Here is a 6,000-nt window from a genome sequence, read left to right on the forward strand (position 1 = left end):
TTTAAGCGCCTCCCAGGCTTCCGCTGAGAGCAAACAGTTCGTCTGGGGCACCAGCTTGTCTGTTAAAGCGCATAAGACCGGCACGGCCTCGCGGATGTCGGCGAAGGCGCCAGCGTTTCGCTTTAACGTAAGGGGTAGGATTGCTAGCTTTGCCTGCACCTTTTCTCCAAATGCGACCAGATTGATTGTTCCGTGTGGCTTGACCAGTTCAGGCGGCACTACACTCTCCCGAACTACCGTGACGTCAGCTCCCGTGTCTAGAATGGCCTCAATATCCCCATCTCGACAAGTTAGCGTAATTAGCTCGCGCTGGTGTTGTGCCGCTGAGTCCTCCTGCGTTGCAACCCGTGCTGAGAGGCCGTTCCCCTTATCGTTAGGCGCGTTTGCTGCATCCTTCCTTTTCGCGTGCGGGCAGTTCGCTCTTTGGTGCCCCGTTTCTCCGCAGGAGAAACAACCTCTAGGGTGTGACCTTGCCTGTGGTGCCTGTGATCTCCCTGTATCGTATCTATGCGGTTCCTTAGCCGGGTTTTTAGCACCTGCACTTTGAGCATCCGTTCTTTTCTGCTCTACCCTCTTATCCGCACTATTTTTCCCTTCCTCGTCCTCGAAGGTCTGCAGTAGTGCGGCCAGTTCGGTTGCCTTCCGCCACCCGTTTCCTTCTTGCAGCGTAACGAACTTCAGTGCTGCATCTGAGAGGTTATTCTTTACCTGGTCCGCCACTAACAGCTCCAGCAACTGCTCAAAGGTGCTGACGTTGCGCGCGTCTAAATAGAAGCGTAAGTAGCTGTGGAGACGCGTCGTATACGCTCTCCATCCTTCGGTGTTCCGTTTCCTCGCGCCTTTAAATCTACTGAGGTACTCTCCCGCGGAGAGTTTCAGCTCCTCCAGTACCGATTTCTTCACCGCTTCGTAGTCCCTGTGCTCAGATGGCGCTAAGCTGGTCGACAGAAACTGTACTTTATCTGCAACGAGCGGGAAAATAATTTGGCCCCACCGTTCTCTCGGCACTTCATATGCATTTAGTGCGTTATCTGCCGCCTCGAACCACACTGGCACTTCTGCGTCGCTTGGAAATTTTGGGAGTATTCTCGCAAGCAATTTTGAGTAATGCCCTAGCTCGCTGTGGCTAGCATGCCTCTCAACGACCTTGGAGTCCTCTCCAGCGCTTCCTCGCTGTCTCAGTTGAGCAAGCTCAAGTTCCAGCTTTGCCAGCTGACACTTTTTCTCTAACACCAGCAGGTCGTCCTGCACTTTTACATTTCTTTCCTCGAGCCGTGGCATCTCAGGCATCTCCCCCTCGCTCGTCTCGTTTAGGACGACCGCCGTGTCATCTGCGTCGCCCATCTCCCTTGCTTTCTGCTTATCGGGGTTTAAACGGGCGAAGCGCGTATCCATGTCACCCACCCAAGCTTAACTGGACAGCAATGCTCACGCCAGCACGAAGCAAGAAGAGACTCACCCTTTGATGCCGATGGCGTCACGCCCGTTTCTGTCGTCTCGCTTGTTCCTGGTGGTGGTCCAGTTGCTGCTCTCTTTTCTGGCCGGCTGCCTTGCGTCACTGGTCCGCTGCCGTGGCCCTTGCCGCTGTTTCTCCGCAGGTCCTTTTTCGAACGCTGCTGTTGCCTGACCATCGCCTTTCTCCCTGCGTTCAATCTTCTTCCTGCGCCGTCTTCCGATGGCCGCAGGATCCTTGTCGACTGCGCCAGTAAATTTCACAGGTTCTTTTCTTCCCTTGCACCAGAGGTGCCCCGCCAGAGACGGTTGGTTTAACTCTCAAAATGAAGCTTGATCTTTGCACCAGGGGTGCCCCGTCAGAGACGGTCTCAAGATGTGTTGACACGCAGGGACAAAAAAAGGGAATAACTGAAGATTTATATACAAATATTTACAGAATATACAGGTTAGATACAACTGCAACAAGACAAACAACCAAAAGGTGGATCTGGCTAATACTAGGGGAGGCCCCTACTCGGCGTTGCCGAAGATGCGTAGCATCTCACCTTAGCGCAGAACCCCGCTTCCGGCTCCGGGGCCCAGTTTTAAAGCCCTAAAGGCCCGGCCCACATTCCGGAGCACCCAATCATTCTACATTCTTCATATCATTGGCTAATCGAGAGCATGGTCAGCCCTCCAACTACCGTAGGGTAACACCCTTTCCAGAAAAACAAACGCACGGTCGTGCCAGCATGTGCGGAGTAGAACGTTCTCTCCACCACAAAATAAAAATAAAAACAAACACAAATACACATTCGTGCCAGAACGTGCGCGAATCGGTTCCGCGGGGCGGGTGGACACCCGTACTTCCCGGCGCGTTCGCGAGCGGCCGCGTTCCAAGAAAGGAGACGCTCCGCTTTGAGTGCCCCCAGCCGCGTTCTAATGACCCCCGCGAACGCTACCGATCTCTTACAGAAGGGCTGGTTATATTCTGCGTATTTCTCAATCACTTAATAGATAGCGTGAATATGGTCTATTGTCGAGTAACCTTTACGAAAGCCTGGCTGATCATTTGGTTCATTGAAGTACAGGGTTGTCCGGACCCTATTAGCGAATACCTCAGTAAATACGTTGTAGGCAACAGGCAATAAGCTGATCGTTCTGACTTTGTGTTCAAGTCCTTGACGTTTCCTTTCTTATGGATTAAGATAATGTTAGCGTTTTTCCACGCTTTGGGTACGCTCGAGGTCACAAGGCACTGCGTCAAGCAAGGAATAATCAGCAATTGGTGGCAGAGGTGCTGGAAGTAGTAAGATAATATGTTTATTTAGGGCAGGTAATGACCGCTGATCCGGATTATGAGAGGGATATAACTAGAAGAATAAGAATGGGGCGGAGCGCATATGGCAGGTTCTCTCAGGTTATGAATGGCAGTTTACCAATATCCCTCAAGAGAAAAGTTTACAACAGTTGTATCTTACCGGTACTCGCCTATGGGACAGAAACGTGGAGGCTAAAAAAGAGTGTTCAGCTTAAGTTAAGGACAACGCTGCGATCTATGGAAAGAAAAATGATCGGTGTAACGTTAAGAAATCGGAGGCGGACGGAGTGGGTGAGGGAACAAACGAGGGTTAATGACATCGTACTCGAAATCAAGACGAAGAAATAGGCTTGGGGAGGGCATGTAATGCGAGGGCAAGATAACCGCTGCTCCTTAAGGGTAACGGAGTGGATTCCAAGAGAAGGCAAGCGTAGCAGGGGGCGACAGAAAGGTGCGCGGGCGGATGAGATTAAGAAGTTTGCGGGGATACAGTGGCCGCAACTGGCCAAGGACAGGGTTAACTGGAGAGACATGGGAGAGTCCTTTGCCCTGCAGTGGGTGTAGTCAGGCTGCTGCTGTTGATGACGATGATGATTATGAAAGATTACATTAAAATACACGCATAATAAAAGGATTCTAGCGCCAAGACGTACAACACACAAGGACAAAGAAATCACGGGCACCATATTGTCTGCTGTCTTCTGTCTTGTGTGTCATTCGTCTTGGCGCTAAAATCCTTTTGTTACGTCTGACAGCCTGCTAGCCCAGCAGATAACTCTTTTTTGTGAATTGGCTCCAACTTGTTTTTCTCTAACTGATAATATTGGTTCCAAACCAGATACGTAATTGACCTCCATCGAAGCACTGCCATACGGCTTTCTCAGAAACTTCGTAGCTAATGAAAAATTCGTCCTGGTCCCGGGTTTGAACCCCGAACCAGGACGATTTTTTCTTTAACTACGAATTTTCTGAGAAAGCTGTATGGCTTTCCTTTGTAGCTGTATGGCTGTGCTCGGGTGGATGTCAGTGAGTAAATACTCCCTTATTAGGGATCTACTCTACCTTAGAGGATTCCCCTAAACATTTGACCAAACTATATACATAATCAAGAAGAGGGTAGATTTGAGATTTATGCATGAGTAAATTAAAAAAAAAGAAAATGGTTAGCGTGCTGCATTCGTAACCTAATTTTTTGTGGTTCATTACATATGTACTCAATGGGGTTAGATTGTGACCTGTTATACGCAAAGATGACACCAAAATATTTGAACTCAGAAACAATACCTGCGGAAAGGCCACGGAAGAATTATTAAAGATGGAGGTAGAAGCTTGCTATTAAATTTATTGTTAATTTTTCAGGTGCCATACCAACTGTGAAACCCAACAAAAACTTTCTGAGGCGATAGTAATCCTTAAAACTGTCAGTCTGTTCATATAAAACGCAGTCATCAGCATAAAGAGGAATCGAAATAAATGTTTTGTGCGGAACCATTTGTGCAGATTATAAAGTGTAGCTGACCGAAGAAGGAGCCTTGAGGGACTCTTGACGTCACATCCACATCAGAAAATTGAGGATAATAGTAGGAAATGAGCATTATTTAAATACAGTTTTAAGTTTAGCAGGCAGTAACTGTTTATAAATTAATACGGTGCCAATTGCTTTCAAGAAATCTATAAAAATGGCATCAACCTGGTTGCCAACATAGAGATTAAGTAAAATGTCATGCGCGAACCCTTCTAATTGTGCAAACCGGGCTAGTGTTACGCTTAAAACCGTGTTGCATGTTAGAACGCCGAATAATTTATTGAAGGAAGAAAATTTCATGCTTATGAGTGGCATGTTCCGGCATTTTTATCCCTTCGATTTCATTGAAATTGACCTACATAGTTTGAGAAATAACTTCATGAGAGTGATATAACTAGACGAATAAGAATGAGTTGGAGCGCATATGGCAGGTTCTCTCAGATCATGAATGGCAACTTACCAGTATCCTTCGAGAGAAAAGTATACATCAGCTGTATCTTACCGATACTCGCCTACGGAGCAGAAACGTGGATGTAACGAAAAGTGTTAAGCTTAAGTTAAGGACAGCGCAGACGGATATGGAAAGAAAAATGATCGGTGTAACGTTAAGAGACCGCCTGCCCACCGTGTCAAGCGGCAGCTCCATTGTGAGAGGCTGCTCAAGAAGAGCAACCTGTGTCGTAACCAAACTCAAGCAACCACCGATGGAAGCACCTGCCGTAGGAAGGCTGTGGCGCATCGCTTGACCGGTGCCCCAGAAGAATCAGGAAGACTTCCAGGAATCTATGAATGCGTAGAATGGCCAATTCCGCATATACGTACATTAACCCTCATTGTTATCCGAACAAATGCCATCCGTCAACGCTGGATCCCAACACTGGATCCGAAGTTAAAATCAAACTGGTGGCGCATGTAATTTCCACTTGGCCTAACTACGCAAATCGGCCATCATTTATGTTAAGGCCAAAGCTGAGGCGCGCAAAAGCATAACCAATTCCATGCCGGTGGATGCCGCGGCTCGTACAGTGAGGGGATGGAATCGCTCTAACACACACTGTGCTATCCGCGGCCGCCGGCAACCATTTCGCGTGATTGCACAGCCTTCAAAGGCATTGAAGGTTTTAAATCTTATGTGGCGTCGCCGCTGCTACCTACACTTGCCACACACTTAGTACAGTTTGTGATTTTCTTATATTTGTAGGAATGCACAGGTTCCTAATCAACCGAGACATCTGACTGTATCTGAATGTCAGGTCCCTTGTGCTATTTTTAAAGAGAGACTGGAAACAATAATTACCCGTCGAATAACGGTTTGTTGCGAGTGAATGCATTGCACCATACTATGTTCAGATTAATAATGCTGCCCATTATCAGGTTCGTCATCAGCCAAAGTTTAATTTATTTTTCTCGCTGTATCTGCATGATTTGTCTCTACTTCAATTTTTACAGGGGAATTGCGAAAAAAAGAATTATCCACCAAATAGCAGTGCTTTGCTAGCGAATGCTACGTTTATGTTAGTAATGCTTGTCGTGACACTTTGAACAATGAAACAATTTGTATCTATTTTATTGGTTAGTGAAACTATTTATATATGCGTTAAATGACCTGGCCCAAGGCACATATCACGTGTTTTAAATCCCTTTATTTGTATATTGAAACTTACACCTCATTTTGCGACAAGATTCTTAACGCTGAAATTGCCTTTTGATTCCCGCTTTG

This window comes from Amblyomma mixtum, chromosome 5 (genome assembly GCF_055824585.1).
Source record: "Amblyomma mixtum isolate Tamu chromosome 5, ASM5582458v1, whole genome shotgun sequence".
NCBI classification, from domain to species: Eukaryota; Metazoa; Arthropoda; class Arachnida; order Ixodida; family Ixodidae; genus Amblyomma; species Amblyomma mixtum.